The sequence below is a fragment of the Anas acuta genome, chromosome 1 (assembly GCF_963932015.1).
Source record: "Anas acuta chromosome 1, bAnaAcu1.1, whole genome shotgun sequence".
Taxonomy (NCBI): Eukaryota; Metazoa; Chordata; class Aves; order Anseriformes; family Anatidae; genus Anas; species Anas acuta.
The window spans coordinates 119,863,044-119,882,937 of record NC_088979.1 but is presented as its reverse complement, the minus strand read 5'-3'; the positions used below and the strand labels follow the sequence as shown (position 1 = coordinate 119,882,937).

General features: G+C 43.2%; 1 long non-coding RNA gene across 1 annotated transcript; it reads left to right on the top strand.

The window, feature by feature from the left end:
• Positions 1–276: 276 nt before the first annotated feature.
• On the top strand, positions 277–19,559 carry LOC137850228 (uncharacterized). The gene is made up of 3 exons (XR_011092386.1): positions 277–407; positions 17,613–17,761; positions 18,349–19,559. It is a non-coding gene; the product is annotated as an uncharacterized lncRNA (long non-coding RNA).
• The last annotated feature ends 335 nt before the right edge of the window (positions 19,560–19,894 follow it).

Sequence of the window (19,894 nt, the reverse complement as noted above, 5' to 3'; positions counted from 1 at the left end):
AAAAAAAAGTTCCCTTGGCTGGGACTAGTATCCTCAGTAAGATTTGGAGTCTTATTCCCTGCTGCCATAGTTACTCATCAGTACCACCTCCACACAACACTTTGCTTGGCTCATAGGGCTCCTTTCCCTGCTGGTGAGGAGGGAAGGGAGGATCTCAGTGTCTCCTTGCCCTTGTACTGCTGTCACCTTCCCTAGTGGATCTAGCTTGAGTACAGAAATCAGACAGATGTTGCAATGGTAAATAGTGCCCAGCTATTTACCCATAGGTTCTCCTGCAGCTTTACAGGTCCTTTCTTGGAAAGGAACAATATTAAAAACTTATACTTTCCAATGAGGGGAGCAACGTGGGAGAATGCTGAAATACTGAAGGTTGAAGAGACAAGCTCTGCAGAGCCTAAATGGAAGAGGTAAATGTTGTTTCACTTCTCAGTCACTGTCTGTTGCAGTTGCTGGCTGAGTGTAGCCAGTGAGTGACAGACTGTTGCAGAGATGATGTGGGCTGGGATCATGAGAGCACCTTGTGTCACAGCACCTCATCAGGTGAGGTTCACGCTCCTTAAGGTGCCTGCCCCAAAATTACTACCGTTGGATCAAATTCTAAACTCTTTATTCATTCAAAATTTTCACCAGCTTGGAACGATGTTTTGCCTGAGCAACAACTGCAGGATTTTGCCCATCCATCAGCCGAAGTAACTACAGAGATGACATCATTTAGAGTGCTCAGCCCTGGCTTGTGTACATCCCTGCTAGGGCTATGATTTTAGCCACTCTCACAGGAGAGTCAAATCAGAGGCTGATAAGCTGGTGGAGGGGAGGACTCCATGGGAAAACAAGAACCTGCAGAGAAAGGTGGTGTTTTTTCCCCTACTTCCAGTGGGCAAGTAATCTGAGGCTGTCAGGCAAATAGCAACTTAAACATAAATTTGAATGTATTTAGGTGCTTTTGATAGGAGCCCTTTTACTTCCAGTATTAGAATAGTTTTCTGAGTACGGTTGGGTTGGAAGGAATCTGCAGTGCTTTTCTTAGCTGAATGGATGTGTAACTTAAGTCCCTGAGTCAGCTGGAGAATTACCAAAGGAAGTGAGACAAGGACTTTGATAGCTCTGTATCCTGCCTTGAACAGAGGGCAACTCAGACTATTTCAGCAGAAATTGCAAAGTGCAGGAACATGGAATAATCTACTGAAGAGGCAGTTGCTGCTTAACTGGTGAAAGAGGAAAAAATGTCATATCCTGTCTAACCTGAACAGAGGTGCTTTTACCCATGACATTCACTCCCTCTAATCTGCATAGTCCTTGGCTCTGTCTGCCTCAGCAGTGAGTTCCAGAGATAATACATTGAGAGATGTTGCTTTGTATCACACACTTTTTTTTTTTTTTAACTACGGACTGATGAGTGGCAGGGAGTTGGTGGAAAATGAAGGTTGCGATGCACTAACTAGTTTGCTACAAGATAATTCTCAGTGATTAGCCTCAGAAAAGGTAAGGGGTGGCTAATTATTCTTTTAGCTCTAGTGGTTAAGGCCTTAGGGCAGAAGGTTCGGTCTCTGGCAGGCAAAGGCTACTGCTGCACGATGCAGCTGCAGCCTACAACAGTTGCACTTGTCAGTGCAAGCGAGAAGATTGGAAGCTCTCTACTCTACATGGGCTGCCAGGAGAGCTGGCAACTGGGGAGGCCTGCTGAAGAAGGAACTTTCATATTACTCTGATTTACTGCAAACTACCAGGATGCAACAGTAAACTCTTCCACACTCTTCACATTACTCTTATTTATACTTAACATCCAATACTTTGGCTGTCATTCTTTAATCAAGATTTCTTTTAGACCTGTCTGAGTTGCTCGGGGAAAACCCTGGGTAAATATTGTTATTAGTTAAGTAATAAGACACAACAGGGTGTGAAATATTGCCCCATAACTCATGCCTACTCTATAGCAGTACGTTGAGTGGCACAAGGCCAAATGGCTTTGTGTGTTATTTTTTTAGTTAAATCAAATTAAAAAGACACCAGCAAAGTGTCTGTGGCTGTTAAAACATGGCCATGGTGGTAGGGGGAGGAAGGGGGGAGTCATTTAATAAGGTGTGCTGTCAATTGCTCACTTTTTAATTTAGTGAATGGTGAAAAGTACTAAGTGGAGAGCCCTGGAGATAGGTGTCCTTCACTTATCTAAAGGACAGATTGGACAGAAGCGGCAGCAGCAACAACTCTGCGATTGCTGTGTGGCAGCAGGCTTGTGAGTTCTACCTCTGGTGGGCTAAAAGGGTCCATTTGCAAAACCCTGTTCAAACTTTGGGCACTCAGTGTGAGCTGCCATTAACTGTGGCCTAATAGGATGCTTTCAGGCCTACAAGATGTCTTGGGGGCATCTGTCAAATTGGAAGAATGATTGAGGCTACAATCTGTGAAAAACGCCAGACAGGTTTTCGCTGATGACTTGAGGTCCCAGCGAACTCCCTGGGACCAAATGCAGCCTCTGCACAAGTCAGATGGTGCTGTCTCATTTGTGCTCAGATGGCAGGGAAAAGGGATTCTTAATGAAGATGCGCAGAGGCCCGTGTTAACTGCTTTCTAACTTGTTGAGCATTAAGCATTGCGTCCACAGCTCTTTTCCAGTTCAGCTTTATATACCGCAGCATGCAGTCGCAGCTGCACAGGGTGGGTGCTCTGGCTGGGGTTGGCAGTGCTACACTCTGGCTGTGGAGATGAACTGGCCTCCTCTGAGCTCTCACTTCTGTTTTAGTTGAGAATGACCTTTTCCTGAGGAAATGGAGTCCAGATCTCTTCCTATAGTTAATACCCCATTTGGTAGGGGCAGGGGTCTGTGCCTTTCTAGGAAGGGGCAGCGGCTCACTAAATCATGTGGGCATTTCAGGACTCCTTGCACTGCAAGGAAAATGTTAAATTTTGCTGCAGTCTTTTTTTTGTTTGCTTTATACAGACAGCTGCTGTCATGTCCCTTACCCAAGGCCCATTAGCTACCCAGCAGCTTCTGATTCAGAGTCAGGCTAGCAATGTAGAGAACCATATAAAGAGATGCTCATTAATCCTTATTTGGTTCCTCCCATAGGCATTTTCCTTACATGCCCAGCATTTCTCGCATGCTGGACTCCCTATGCAACATGAGGCTTTCATTTGCTTTAGTCTTTTAAGAGCCAAGCAGTTTATTTGTAGAGCTTTCTGCACTTATTCTCTGCGGGGGGGGGGGGGAAATCTACCCTAGGAAGACTAGAGAAAGGAGTATCCTTTACTTTTGCGGTCCCCATGGAAAATATTGTTTCTCCGGACAAAATAGCATGAAGGCTGACAAAGTGCTTTCTCAATGTATCTTGAGCCCAGGACAATTCCCAGAGTAACATCACATCCTTTGCGTGTGCTTCCGTGTGTATGTTGGCTTGCAGTTAGCACAGATATATCAATATTCCTGATGACAATAAATACAGCTATTAGGATGAGTCGAGGGCTTATCTTAATTGGGTAACAGATGAGCAGGCGTATGTTGCTGTTGAATCCATCAGCATTAACTGGGCAGAGGTAAGTTTGATCAATACTGACACTTGAGTGCATGGGTAGCCACTGGAAAATATTAATTTACAATCATGACCGGCACCTCTCATTAACCAGAAATGTGTTAACCCTAATTGGTTCAACAGGGTTCTGCTGCACTATACGGTGCTGCTCAGTCTTTCCTCTCGTGCATGAGCCAGAGTTTTCTGCTGATGGGAACTCGATGGTATCGAAGCCTGTGCTTTGGGTGGCCAGGTTGGCAGCTGTACTGCAGCATCCATCAGGCCAGGAAGGTGTGCAATGCACATCCGCATGGGTATGATGCCCATATGGCTGTGTAGACATGGGGAGCTGCGTACGTGTCTGTTCATACCTTATGGCCGACTTGAACAGGAGTTAGGCTGGGTAGGGACGACACTGATTTATACCATCTGTGAGTCTGCGCCACAGATCTATAAGCATTCGTATGCCTTTGTGGCTGTGTGTGCATGCTTGGGTGCTTGCATGCAGATATGGACTGAGCATGCTTGTGGTAGCACTAGGTTGCCCTCAGATCTGTCAGGCAATGTATACAATATAGCTTTTAAGGGGAAAAGTAAATATATGTGTATGGAACACGCATTTATGAGGGTGCATGAAAAATGCTTCTTGTGCTTTAATGCCAGCAATGGCAATTTGTTTTCTCTACCACAACAAAATCCTCACAGCAATCCATTGAAAGCAGTCATCTTTGGTATGTGCCATAAATATGCATAGTGTATATACAAACATGAGCTGTGAGAGTTGAAATCATCTTGTAATTAAGGCCCAGGCCTGACAGTGAGGGAAGCTGAATTTGCTGTTAGACCTTCTGCATCTGAGGAGATAATAGGATGCTATCCATGTCCACTGAGGATACAATGGGAAGTAATGGGCTTAAATTGCAGCAAGAAGATGTAGACTAAACATTAGGAAAAACTTTCTAGCCATAGGAATAACTAAGTACTAGAATAGATTGTCTACAAAGGGCATAGAATATCAGCTTTTGAAGGTTTCTTCACAAATTCACAAAAGGAGTTGGATAAATATCCATTGGGACTAGTTAGAGCCAGAAAAAGGGTTCTGTCTTTAGGAACATTTTCCTGCTATGTTTCCTCATGACTTTAGGAACACAGGTGTCTGTTTTACCCCTACATGGTTGGGTGTCAGGGCTGCCTATGATTACAGCAGTCGTGTTTGTTACAAACCCTGTTAGCTGTAAACTCAACTGACCTTAATCTGTCCTTTGGTTTAACAGTCGAATTTAAATAATGACCTTAGTCAAATGATAACTGGCAGTCTGTCTTTGATGTTCTGAGACTTGCTATGGAAGACGCTGAGCAGGAAGAAATTTTCCTGGTCAAATGTTTTTCAAGATCAAGAAAGCTTTTTTTCCTCTTAAGCTTTTTTAGAAGTTGTGGCTTCTCAACTGCATACATCTTGTTTTCTTTTAGTAGCGAAGGGTGTTACAAAGTTTTTATTAAAAATTCGATCCACATATATCAACAGATGAAAATATTAAATTCTTGCCCTGCTACCAGGACCATGGTCTAGATGTTTTGCCTCTGTTATGCTTCTGTTGATTACCAAGTCCCAGAGTTTTTTTTGATATTGTTGACCCTCCCGTCAGCCCAGCAATTTTTGACACTCAGATGTCCATACCTTAATTGATTTCCAAAATAATTTGCTTTAAAAGGGGGGGGGGAGGGGGAAATATATACTTCTATGTGATTCCATGGAGTAGTAAACAGTTATTTTTTCCTTTGTGTATATCAAGACCTTTATGCCCTCATTTGAAGCTCAAAAGTAGTTTTTGCCTTCGTATACCATCAAAAAGGACAGGCTGCATCTTATGGGTACTGTGAGGGGGTGCCTAATACCCAATGAATCTGAAGGAGAGGAACAACTGGGGGGAAAAAAAAAACATTACAGTAGCTGATCATTTGTGTATGAATAATTCCAGTTGAGCTGTCTGAAAGATTTATGATTTGGCAAAAAGATTAAATGAAAAGGAACTGTTGGCTTGTTTGAATGCTTCCACAGCAAATGAGTATGGCATATGGAGACTGAGAAACAAGGTCAGACTCTTTTATATCTAACTCTTGCTGACCCGTAGCTTGGATGCCTAGTATTTATATTTGTACTAATGTTATTTCTTGAAGCATCTTTCACAGAAGCTCAATGGGGAAATTTCTGACAGTCTTGTCAGATTTTTCTTATATATACAGGAATGAACTGATTGGTTTTAGTATTACTTGTAGTTGGAAAGAGTTTTTGGTCTCAGCTGGGAATATGTAATGAAAGAGGCCAGCAGGACCTGAGTACCAAATAGCGTGGTGGCCAAGGGTTTTACCAAGTAAGCTGGAAGATACATAAAAACCCCTGTCTTCCTCTGTTCCCAACAGCCATGGCTTTTCGTATTTTTTTCTTCGGTACTTGAAGCTCTTTCTTAGTGTTGCCTGAGGGATCTATTCTACTTTGTATTAGCTGTCCCCATAATCATCGAGTGGGGAGAAAAGTTGGTTGTGTAGGCCTGCTGGAGTGCTCACCTGGGATGTGGGAGATGGGAAATGCAGGAACAAGGACCTCCCCCGTCTAGCCAAATGCCTACCTATTTGTTATGCTTGAATCATTCTTTCTTGTTTTTGAAAAATAACTTTGACAGGTCTTGTTTTTTCTCCCCCAGTGGGCAATGACTCATTGCTGACTGACTCAGAAGCTAAGCAGGCTCACATATGCCTAGTGGGGGATTTATACTAAGGTGTCTGGCCTGTCTGGCTCTTGCAGCTCTAGAAGTGGGGAGCTCCACAGCATATGTAAAAGCCGTAATGCTTGCTGAGAGCATCTGCTTGGCTTCCCTCTACCAGCACTCCACTGACCACATTGAGATGCCCTTTGTGGTCCAAAGAGGTTTTAGTAGACAGCGTACATGAGTACAACAATTGGAGCTGTGGCTTGAGTGTGGTAATGTGGATCATCTGTTGCTTTGAGGCATGTGTGCTCACAAAATTGGATCCATAGAGGGGAATGGAGGACAGGAACCATCCACACATCCTGGGGTGCTGAAGAGACTGGGAGTGCTGAATTGATTCTTTCTGGTGTGTTGATGAGGGGCTGTGCTCATAATGCCCCATGGATGATCTAAGACAAACTAGGCAGACAGAATATGACAACAGAGGTGTTGGCATGAAAGCACTAAAGGAAGAGTAGTTATGCAGACACCATGGCTTTGTCCTGACTCCAGCTATATTATACACAGTGTAGAGTGAAAAATTTTTGGCAATATGAGAAAATTTGTGGATAGTGTTTCCTGGCCATCTCTAGCCTGATGCCCTCTTTTTCAGAGCAACACTTAATTCAGAGACAATTAAAGCAGACAGGGCATTGGTATTGGGGATAGTGAGTAAGAAAGAGATAAAATCTCATGCAAACAGGTGTTGGCAGTCACTGGAATTGTATTTCCTTTTCCAAGGGCTTAATCTGGCATTGTGTCTTACAGACTTTGAGATTTAATACCAGTTTGACTTGATCTGTGACAAAAGATTTATGGCCTGGCTGAAACTGCCCAGAAATAGTACTACTCCCACTGTACCAGCACTGAATCTGCAAAACAGAAGCCTCCTCTGAGCTGGGAATGTTCAAATGGTGGATATCACTCAAGCCAGGCAGTGTAACTGCTTCCCCTTGCATGCTGTACCTGTAGAGGTACCTGTAGAGGTACAGCATGCAAGGGGAAGCCCTGTCTCTACATAGGAGATGCAGTAAATGCCTCCTTGAAGAAGGTCCAGTGAGAGAAGTCCCATGTTCTCAGAACCAGGTCAAAGAACTTTGAGGATATTGAAATATTCTTTTCACATTGAAGGGTCATGGGATAGCAGACCTCAGGTGGCAGGGGACACTACCTTTCTGGGTCTTCTGGTAAATCAGCTGATCATCTGAAATGGGTCATACTTTTTGGTAGAGATACAAGATCTGCTCCTCTGTTTGCCAAACAATGAACTGAAAGCTTTTCTCCAGCGAACCCTGGTCCTTTTTTTCCGAATACTCACCCTGATTTCTTACCACATAGGCATAGAACTTCAACTTAATTGTGGTTGTCCCTATAACCAGCATGTCTATAATTTTAAAATGCTCTTAGTTTTGCTAGAGCCACGACTTTAAGAGCAATTTCTTGGTTAGCCCAGAAGTCCCTGTACAAATCAACCTTCCCAAAATCATCAGAGATCCTTCCTTTGTGGTTTCCAATTTTCTGTTCAAAACAAAAACTGCTTTAATGCGTGGTGGTGAGAATCTGATGTGATTGACCTCTTGTCTTGGCTCTGGACTCAAGATGTTCCAGTGAAACTGTAGTCAGAAGTAGACCTTTGACCATTCCTCTAAGCTGAGGAATCAAGTATTCCCTCTAAACATGATAGTGGAAGAAATGGAATCTGGGTTCTTGTTTTCTTATTAGTTATAATAGCTGCAGGTTACTACTTTGTAGTACCTGCCAGGGCAGGTAAAGGACAGTAAAGCAGTTCTTCAAATCATGGCACTGCTCAGAGGTTGTCTGGCTTTGAATTTCTGAGTTTCTGTACTCTAAATCTACCTGAGCTGACGGCTCCATTTCTGTTTACAATGTGGCTTAACTGAGTGGAATTTTATTTCCTGGCTGCACAATAAAAAGCACAAAGGTTACCACATCTTTTAAGTCCTGGGAAGAAGAAAGAGAAGAATGGGGCAGGGGGGAGAGAGAGAAAGGAACTCCAATGTACACAGGTCATTTCCAGGGTTACAGAGAATAGGGAAAGGATCATAGAGGTCTTCAAAGCAATTTTTTGCCTCTTCATCATTACTGATATTTCCAGAGCACACAAACAACTGCAACTACCCCAACACCATTGCTTCCTTTTTTTTTTTTCCTATTGGCTTACTGCTTTTCATCTGCTTCTTGGATATTTTTTTTCCACTTTTTTTGGCTTGGATTGCCAGAGAACCCATGGTTGCTATACAAGGTGACAGTTCCTCAGCAGCTAAGCAGAAGAGTCAAGTAGGATGACAAACATCAACAAAAAAATAAAAAAGAGGAAAGAGTCCCCCAGACTTGTAATTTCACTTCATTTAGCAGGATTGCAGGGTTAATATAAACAGGAGAAAAATGACAACAAACTGCTCCACTTCTAATGACATCAGGAGGTTTGAATCTGACATAGATGGGATACTTTGAGAAGCCACCACCAGTTCTCTCAGTTTATCCTTCCTTTTTGCCTTCCCTCTGGGCTCAGAACACAAGACTGAAGAAAAGATGGAACAACAGGTAAGCTGCTCACCCAATGTTGGAGTAGCAAATTCTTCATTTCTATCTGTAGTCCTGGAATACTGTCTGACAAGCACAAGAAAAAATGAGTTAATGTTCTTGCTTCACTAATTAGCATAAGGACTCAAGATTTCTGAGGTTATGTACTCCATGTAACTTCCAGCGAGTCCGTAAACCTGCTGGAGAGCTTCCATGATTTCCAAAGTTAAGTGAAGCACTGTCTACATTAAAGTTGCCATCAATGTAATTACATCAATTTTCTAAATGTAGAAAGGGCTTTGCTGTCCTTCCAGGAATTAATTTTGCATAGGTCTTCCTTGAGGAAAAACATGAAACAAACGTGGAGTTTACAGACATAGGTGGCTTGGTTCTTCCTGTTCTGTGAGAAACATTTGAAGACTTTAAAGAAACTAGAAAAATACTTGTTACTTTTATGAGACTTCTACAAATGTTTTCTAAATGACATATAATTTTCCTACAGAAGCATTTTCCTCTGACAAGTGATCTAGTCATGCTGAATTTCAGGAAGAAAAAGATGTTTATTGAGAAACTTAGACATAATTAAAAATTGAAACGTGAATGGGAATTCACTGTTCTACCTTGAACATTTTGACTCACCACCTGTGTAGGTTCTCTGTGTTACCTACAGTGCACAGAAGATCTCGCTTATCACTTTTTCAGAGGTTATAAGGGAGGATTGAGAACTATGAAGCATTAGAAACTGTTGATGCTATCTATAAATTACAGCACCACTTTTCCCCCAGGACTTACTGCACAAACGAGGTGTGGCCAATTCTTGGACCTGTGTGTGAATCTGCTCATATAGTAGATGAGTTGTCCTTCACTCACTTCTTACACTTCAGATTACTTCTATAGATGGTGCCTAGACTGACAGGCAAGAGTTAAACTTTGGTTAAGTGATTGCATGTTTTGATAATCATCTGACCTCTAAATCACAAAATGCTTGCATCCATGCAGTGTGAAAAAGAGGACAGTAAAATGTTTCCACTGTCACTCTTGTGTAGATAAGTGAGCAGCATTGACATGAAACAGTCTTCAGTATTATTGATAACAATTGGAATTAAGGACCAAGAGGGTGTTGAAGATTTTTTTCAACAATTTTATCAATAGTTCACAGCATAGTGAACTATTAAATACTGTTCCTGGAAAGCCTTTTCATGCACCTCTCTTTTCCCCCTTGCAGCTTACTATCACCTCATCTTCACTGAAGAGTCTGCAAAGGTAGAATTTTTCCAAAAGTGAATTTTCTCAGTTATATTTGAGTTGTTTGTTGTTCCCTTCCTCATTTTCTCAACTGCAACAGAAGTAACTGAACATCATACCACTAAAATCACTGACTGTGATAGCTTCAGCTGGAGTTTTCCGGATGTGCCTGAGTAGGCTGCTTTTGATGGTCATTCATAACTGTCAACTTAAATAACAATATCAAAATATTCTTGAGTGGTTTCTTTGTTGTGGTAACCAAAGAATATATGTTAGGCATTCCTCCAGAAGGAAGAGCCAAGGCGAGTCCTGCTTTCCTTAGCTGATCTCTTTGTGTCTCTTGAAACTGCCAAGCCTGAGCTCAGTGATACCTCAGTGAACTTCCTTACTGTACACAGTCAAGATGCTGTCATTTGTTTATATCATCTAAATGACCTTCACAATGATCCTGTTTTTTTAAGGAAAGGCTTTATTTTCTTTGGGAGACATAATTTAGTGGCAACTTGTACCCATCTCATGCAACAGTGACACAGCTGCTTTGCTCTACTTGTGCATGTGATATCTGATTTCTTTCAACCTTATGTGGATTTTTTGGCTAACAAACTAATGAGAGGTTTGGACATTATTAGTTGTAGCTCAGTTTCTGTCATGACAATACTAATTTGTTGCTCTACTAGTGATAACACTACTGCTATACCTCATGTTTGTTACCACCTACGTTTCTCACCGCTGTTTCTCCAAGCTTGGTAAATGATACAGAAGGGTAACAAAGCCTCTTTTTAGAGGAGGTGGATAATCTGGTTCCTGGATGGCTAGAGTCTATCTGATCTTTGCTTGCTTCCTCTGTGGCATCTTTCAAATTAGAGTGGCTAAGTGCAGTCTTCCTATCTCTCTGATCTCAGCATGCAGGATGGTGTTGAAGATGATCCTCTGCAATTTCGTTTATCTCTTGCTAGAGCAAACCATATCCCAGGCACTACTTCGCACAATGCCAATCAATCAGTAGTGTTGACACTATGATGTCACCTTTTTGATAGCTACTTCACAAAGATAACAAAAGGGTGGTAACCAATTAATTTTGCTATTAGCAATACCATAATGTTGGTCCAACAGGGAGCATGCCTATGGTTTGGCAGCAATGATATAATTGAAATGGTGAAGCCTATGGAGGTTACTGTAGTGTTGCATTATAAGTAGTTGCATATGTGCAGCCCTGTAGAAGGGCGATGGCAAATTTATGAGGCATTAATCTGGTCGCAAACTATCTTCAGAAGATTAAGCAAGAGCAGGCAGCATAGCTGATGTATTTCCCCCTTACAGGAGATAGGAGAGCAGCTCTTCTGCCCATATAGCACTTGCCTTTAACGTGACAGAGAAGCATGAAGTGATCTGTGCCGTGTCCCCATATAGCAAGCAGGTAACTTTCTCATAAAGATAGCAGGGAAATGAAAGAGGTTGCAAGCAATGCAGTTTTTCTGGCCACTGTAAGAGCCCTGTGTGCAGAGTCACCTCACACGTACTCTGAGAACAGCCAAGCGTGGCTGCTCAGGCTGGGTGTTCTAAATCATTCTAACCTTTCGCAATGTTTTAAGTTTGCTACTTAAAAAAAAAATCTATTTCATTTCTACTTCTGAATTTCTGTTTTTACACTCTGGTGCACTCTTTGCAGAAGCAGGGAGTGCACACACATGCATGTATTATAGGGACGGTATTTTTTCCCTAGAATAATATGAAAGTATTCAGTGTATAGTAAAGTACAAAGTATATAGTTGTTAGTATGTGAAGTATGTAAGTATATAGTTTTTATAGTATATAAAGTATATAATTCTTCTGGATCAGGGACCCAAGAGTGCTAGCCCTTTCCCTTTGCTGTTTGCTTCCCATCCCTTTCTGTACAGTAAGGAATGTCCCTTATCTTGCAACTAATCCTCATGATTCCAGTGCTAGGTGAAGGTAATTCCACTTATTTGTTCTTGGCTTGGGATGACCAAATCAGGTTATCTGTCTGTAAATGCTCTCCTGAGCCCTACCTGCGTTAAGTGCTGTATATCCAACAGCCGAGATGAAACGTTTCATACTGTCACGGGCACATACATCTCCTTTGCATTCTTCAGGAGATTTGTGGGTGCAGTTGCCATGGACATAGTTGCACGTCAGAGTATGGACTGGGATAGGTGCTTATCCCTGCCTAGCATCCCCCCCCCCGGCAGGTTTTCTGAAATGATGCCAAAGCCAGTTTGTCTTCATCAGCCCTGGCAGGTAAATCATATTCACAGTAGTTCAGCTGCACTCATGGCTGGCAACAGGGTTTATTTTTCATAGTATGGTGAAGGCAGGAGGCTTCCTGCTTGCCTGTAAATTGAATGGTGTAACTGTTTCATCTGATGAGACAAGCAAATAGATGCACTGATCTGGGGCACGTGCTAGATGGAGCTGCTGTACATGCTGAGGGTAACCTGTGTGCTGCTGCTGTCTGCAAAATCTCTGCCTGGAAAGCTAGTGACTCCAAGTCCATCACTTACAGAGACTTGCCCTGTATTTTGCTTCTCGTGTGACATTTTTGGGGTTTTTCCATTTAAAATGAAGTGAATAATTTTCCCCTACTTGTGGAGGAAGTGTTTATTCTGGTTTTGTATAGAGGTTTTGGAGGCTTTGCTGGTTGGTCTGGGGATAAGGACAGGTGAGTCCTTCCTACTGTTTTCATTCTGTGACTCATTGAGCAGTGCAGTGAGGCCGTGCACAGAGTGGCTGAGCTCAGAGTTGTGGTCACGGCCATTCCACAACCACACAGCATCAGCTTTCACCTCACAGTGGCTTCACCCCTGCCCTGAAAAGTGGTTTGTGTTTCGTGGGGCACGTGCCTATTAGATAGTGCTGAGTAAAGGTCTGTGTTCTCCTCGCTTTAACTTCCTTGGAGAACTTCCTCATGAGGTAGATGTTAGAGCCGTAATATCATAAGAATGTGAGAGGCTGCCTGAGTTCTGTTACTCAGATTATGGCCTTGAGCTGCACTCTGCTTGGTCCTAGCAGATGCTGTGATGCCTTTTAGTTTCTGCTCACCTCAGCCATACCCATGTTCCCTATACCAAGCTCTCCCATACAGGACAAAGTCAGCATGTGCACAGGCTATTTGAAACACAAGACACGTAAGCTCTAACAAACAAGGTAAAAAGCGATGTTTTTCACATACTAGAAATAGGAAGAGATGAAGGTGCTGTCAGTGGATGGCCTGGACTGCTGTTTCAGACATGAAGTATTGGGGTCAGCACATGTGTGAAACCCGCTGGCAGAAGCAAAGGCAAAATCCAGACTGTAGTGGTTCCTGTTGGTGTTGAGACCTCAGAGAGGCTACTGCACTGCTGTTCCCATTATTTTTAGGGGAGCTGGAGGAAGCTGTGGGGACAAAAGATATGGACAGATGACTGACCAGGTAAGGTGCAAAGATAGCCAGTCCCAAATTGGGCCGCAGCAAAAGGGGAAAAAAGAAGCAAAAACAGGGAAGGGAGAAAGGCCACCCTTCCTCCCCAAATTGGGGGTGGCAGGTAGCTGAGCAACAGAAACCTGTCAAGATAGTAACTAATAACAATTAATAATTTATTGTACATCAAATAGCTCTTTTCCTCATGGTTTCCAAAAGCTCTTTACAGACTATATATAGCGACTGCATTACAGTGTGGTATGCACTTTTCAGCAGCATGGTTTAGGAACAGCCCTGCTGCTGAGGCACAATGGAGCCTGGTCAGCCCAAAAGAACGCTGGCAAAAGGTTTGCACCCCCTCAGTCCTGCCTGCGCATTTCACTGAAGAAAAATGTGCACGGGAGCAATCACTTCGAGGCGTGGGGAGAAGGCAGAGCCCTGTACAGGCGTTATTTCTTCCTGTCTATTAAGCCAGGCTGTCCCAATGAATTCAGTTGCATAGACCTTGAGAGAAGAAGGATGGGGGTTGGAGAAAAACAAATGCACTTTAGAAAGCCTATGATAATGACTTAAAATTGCTTTTCCTTATAATTGCATTTTTTAAGAGCTGACATTTAGTGATAAGCCAAGTGCTAGATACTGATGGCTCATAGAACATGGGGTCTTAAATAATGACTATTACATACTAATTCTTGCCTATCTTTGGACCAGCTCAGTGCAGAAAGGAGGTGCTGCTGCTCGTGAGGCAGCTGGGGGAGGGTGAAACAGTGGGACCTGCAAAGCTGAGCACCCTAAAAGAGCAAGTCAGCTGGCAGGCATGCTGCCATGTAATGTGCCCTTCTCCTGTGGCATCTGGATCTGCTCATCTCTGTCCCAAAATGATGCCTCCAGGAGGGAGAGCAAGCAGCAGGCATCCGAAGGGCAGAGCTCAGCACTACAGGACAGGAGGTGAAGAAGCATGTACCTCACCGAGAAGACTGCAGGGAGTATAATGCTAGTAAGAAAGCAATTAAAAGAGCTGAGCAAACAAGTAATAAATAATGTAGTGAGAGCTGGTGTAATAAACCTCCTTAGGAGAGCAGGCCCATAGGCCAGCCTCAAGTTCCCTGAACCTGGGAAGGAGAAACCCCACCTCCTACAACCACCCTGTGCATAAAGACACTTTAGAGGAGCAATTAGGGAAGGAGGTGCTTACTTGGTTGCTCTTAGATCATCTGCTGTTAAGTTTAGGAGGTGGTGGGAAAACCCCAGTGGACTGACTGAGGCTGCTTTTTTGTAAATGAAAGCTTACTTATGTAAATGTGTTTAAGAGGTGCCTTTCAGTGAAACTGTTTGCTACATTTCCTGCAAAGAGCTAATGGAAACCCTCCCCTTAGAGATGATGCTGTTAAGGCTGCATTATAGATTTCACCTGTGGATGCCTGAAACTCAGGTGACCAGCTGCAGAGATGATTTGCTAGGGCTATGGCCCTGCTTTTCTGTTGATGGATACAAATGCTGAATTGTTAGCAGACCTCCCATTTCCTGCTTGTTTTATTAGGCCTTGATAGACAGGTAGTGCTTTGAATGCATTTTGAGTTGTATTTCTTGTCAAAGACAGTTGCAATTCTGTGGTCTTGTGATTTTCTTGTTTTCCCTTTCCTGCCTGTCCTTAGACTTGCAATTATGAAGTAATTCCATTCATATGAAGGGCCTGACTCGCACATGGAGCCTTCAGTTACCATTAGCAATAAACGGTCCCCACAGCTCTGTGCCAAGAGGGGTAAAAATGAACTGCTGGGTGGAAAGAGGTTCCTGAAAAAAATGGCTTGGCTTGTAAACCTTGCCTACACTGTTGCTGTGTGTGTGTAAATTTGAACTCCAGGCTGCAGTTCTTGAATGCTGCTCTCACAGCAGCCTTGAGATTTTGGGAAGAGTGGATGTTTTTTTTCTATGTTCTTGAGCATCACGCAGCCAGCTGGAGTTATTTGATCCAACCTTCCCTGGCAGGCCTTCGGAAGGGATACCAGACATTGCTGGGTGTTGGAAGGGAGGCTCTGGGTTGCTGCAGTGAGGTAAAACAGAAAAAACAGAAGCTTCTGCTTGATCCAGGTAGTGAAAAGGATGGCAGAGAACCAGCTCGCTCCCAGGACAGCCTTCTCCTGGACCACTTCCACCAGCTCTGTGCCTTTGAGGAGCTGCTGTGGGGAATTGGGCAGTCTCTTCTTCCCATGTTTCCCCAGTTAATTATTTCTTTCTTATCTCCGCATGTTCAAGCAGATTAAAACTCTCTGCTTGAGTGTACACAGTGCTATATTTTGCCATGCAGACAAAAAAAAAAAAACAACAAAAAACATAGTTCACACATGAAGGGCGCCTTTTTGCTAGCAATGGGCAGTACCATTAGACTTTTTCATTGTCCTGATACCTCCCCAAAAATACTGATAGCTCCTAACATACGATGTCAGTGGGATATGCAGGTGAGTCTAGAGTTTGTCTGTCCCTACCCCCACTGAATTTCCACTGTTGACAATCTTGATCTTTCTGTGGGGCTGGAATCTGTTTCTGGGTGAATTCATCCCTTGGTGGAGGGAGCAAGGTGAAGTGTGAAGTCCCTTTTTCTCCATCCCTTAGGTGGTGGTCTTCTCTTCCACAGCATGGCAGCCTTCCTCACTCATCTGTAACCTGCAGACCCACCATTGAAGTATCTCTTGTGGTAACTGCTGCCTGCTCCAGCACTTTCCTGGAGAAAGGAACAGTTTTCAGAGGAGTGAAATATCAGCACTTCATCACTGGTGGAGCTGAGTCTCCATAGCATGGGGAGAGAGGAAGGGAACCAGGCAGACAAGAAGGAGGATGTGTTTCAGTGGGGCAGGCAGTCTAGCATTCTGGCTATTGGTTTCATTCTCAATGTATCTCTCCTTGGCCCCTAGGATTATTTTTTTTTGTTTTGTTTTTAACAGAAGGATCTGCCCCTGCTTCAGTAAACCTGTGCCTTCCTGCCACTGTCCTATACCAACCCTGCCTGGCGTGCGGTTTGACAGTTGCCTATGGCTTAGAATTCATGTGCATACTTGAGGTCAAACAAGCATTTTCTTACTCAAAGAGTGGCAATTACAAACTTCTGAGTGTTTGACATTGTAGCTTTGAGCAATTCGTTAACAAATGTCTTCCTATCTCTTTAACACCCTACATCCAAGCTGAGTTTGTTTTCCCACTCCAGGTCTCAGAACCTTTCCTTGTGTCTTTTCTTGCCCTTTCCCAGCTAGGGCTCCTAGAACTAATCTGTGCCTTTTGCCACCTACTGATTTGTTGCTTCTCATCTATTATTAGCCCTTGCCACTCTTGCTGCTACCTAAATCTGGCAGCTAATTATTCAGCATACAGGTGTCTCTTCACTAAGGAAACCAGACCTGCATGTCTCAGGAGTCCAAGGTGAACAGTGATATCTACGTGGAGTTGTCTCTTTGAAGGTGAAACCTCCAAATTACATTGCCACTACATCTAACTCAACTGTTCACATGCAATGTGTGGATTAGTGTTTCATAAGCTTCAGTCATGCAAGTTCATGCACTTTTTTCTTGGCCGTATAAATGGCATGTTTCTGGCATGAAGCCCAAATTTCATGTTCTTGCTCCCCATTTGGGACCCCAGGTGTATTTCCAGAGGTTGCAGGGGTACCAGCTTTTTCCTTGTATTTCTCTCGAGCAGTAGCTGCACTCTTGCAGATAAAATGCAAGGGGGAAAAAAAAAGACAAAAACCAAATACAACATACACTGGTGATACCTGCTCAGACAACTCACATCTGGAAATGTTCTACAAAACTAAAGAAATGATGTATCAGATACAACATGTGCAGGCCTACCTGTAACAATGAATTTTATTATTTTTGTTTTGAATACTTGCTTGTACAAGAGGCTTTGGGACAGCTGCTGTCCTGGAAGTAGAGGATCCCAAACCCTTTGGGATCCTTCTGGCCCATTGTTCTCCTGACAGAAGCATCCTGAGTTTCTGTAGTGGGAGAGAGGTAAGGTACGGAGAAGGAGAGAGGAAATAGTGTTTGGGGGGAGGGGGAGTGCTGGGTGGAAAACGTTCATTCAGAGATCTCAGTTGCACTGTTTCAGCCTCATCTTTGCTTTGAATCCCTGGCTTTTCTCTTCGTGTCTCCACAGAGACTGCTGCTGCCTCCCCCATTCCTCCCACTGCTCCCTGGGGCTGAGTGGGGCCCGAGGATGAAGCAGCGCCTCAGGCTTTCTGCGTGGACCAGTCTCTTCTCCTTTGTGCCTGCTCCTCGCAGCTACCCTGCCTGCTCTCTCCAGAGGTTTGTTGCCTTCACACACTCCTTTTACACAGCCCCAGGCAGGGCACAGGCAGGAAGGGCCCCAGAAGATGTCAGTGACAGGAAGGGAGGGAGATGGGGAAAGAGGTAAGAGGCAGAGGGGGCTCTGAGGAGAAAGGATCATTGCTTCTGATCTGTTATGAATTCTTTTGGGAGACAGCCAGTTAGGCTGGGAAGTGAGTGATAGCCAAACCAGATGAAGAATTGTTCTGTGTCCCTGATGTATTTTATCCTCGACAGGGATTTAGTTTCTTTAACTATCAAACTAACTATTTCTCATATATATATTATATAAGCTGTGAAAGATAAAGCACACACAGCATCAATCATATCTCGTCACAATCTCTTTGCCTCTTTCCTTCTTTTTTTCTTTAAATCTTCTCTTTTCTTAAATTCTACTCAAAACATGGCTATTGTTATTAGGAGTCAAACACAATGTAATTGAAAGGCCATTTGACAATTCAGGGGAAAATCAAAGTGAAAGGACAGGCTGTGGTATTGGTTTGGAGGTGGATATTGAAAAGAAGTGAGCGCTGGTATGTGTGTGTCCTTTTTTCTTTTTCCATCAGTTGAGAGAACTCCTTCCATATAAAATGGGTTTTGTCTGGGTTCCTCCGAAATCCAGCACAGAGGTGGCATACCAACAGCTCTTTGGGGTTACAATAACTAATAATTCCCCAAGAAACCATCTTCATCTTTGAAGATCCATTGTGACATGACACCTGCACCCACAGACAGGAAGATATGTTGTGTGTAATACTTAGACCCTACCAGCTGGACTGAGTTGAGTCTTTGGAGAAAGTTGTGGATGAAAAGAACCTCTGCATGTTCAAACATCTTGTCAGATCCCCACATTCACAGGTCTGTGTTCACCTACATGTACCAGACTGCCCCACATCCAAACAAGGCTACACGGTCTTGATGTGATCTTGCCTTAGCCCTGACTCTCCCAAGGCTTACCTCAGAAGAGGAAGTGGTAAGAGCTCTCTTTATTAATGTTGCTGTCTTTTTGGCACACAGATTAAAGAAAGAAGAGAATAATAAAAAAAAAAAAAGCAGCAAGAGTGGTGGGTAAATTTATCTCTAAATACATTTGTATTTGCTGCTTAAAAGGTATCCCTATATGGAGCATATGCAACACATGATGCACCCATGGTGTAATTCTCTAACACCTTGAAAAAATGGCATCTAAATTACAGGTTTGGGGTTCAATATGGTACTTCTAATGTGGTAAGATCGAAAAAATACAGCCCCATGCAATTTTGGGATTTCATTTTCAGAGATGTTGAGTATCCAGTGTACCATCTAAAATCAGCAAGAATGATGATGCCCGGAGTACCAGGCAGGCCCTTGTATTTTTTCTTTTCCGATTTCACCTTAAATTAACCAGACATTTTTTTCTGTGCTTCTTAACTCAGCCTTTTATTATGTTTGATAGAGTGAAAGAATGTTTTTTTCCTCCCCTTGTATCTTGCACAATGGAGAACATAATGCCTTTGCTTTGAAGTCTTTGCTGTTATCCTGCCTATAAAGTCAGGCCTCTCTTTTGGTTTCCAGTTTAATTAAATGTGTCTACATTGAACAAGAAAGCTGTCATAGAGATCCTGAGATGGTCCATTCCTCTTATGATAGCACACAGCCTCTGACCAGTTTAAAGTAAGTTCACCTTGTACTAGTGCGTGCTGGATCTTGTAGCATGTATAGCATTTTTTATTAGCAGGGATGGTGAGGAAGGTTTGTGGTTGTTTTCTAAGCAAAGGTCTTTTGCTATCAGTCTGAAGTGAGTGCTACATTAGTACAGCAACTCTTTTGGCTTCCTGTCTACCCGACAAGAACCAAAGACCTTAACCAGCCTTAGCTGAAGGTGTTCCTTTGCAGTCAAATCTTGCAATTAATAGTGCAGCATACCTGGGACTGTCTGGGCTAGGTGTTCTTTGAAATGACGTTGTGGCTGTAGCATTGTAAGTAGAATAGGGAAGACTGAAGTCTTCTAAATATCAGGCTGTTACAATGGTTTTCCTCATTCACTTAGTTTAGAGCAGCCACATGTCTCCAGTATCTTCCAACTGAGTGTTTTCCTTGGCTACTCACTGGGCAGTGTCTAAGTGGCGTAAA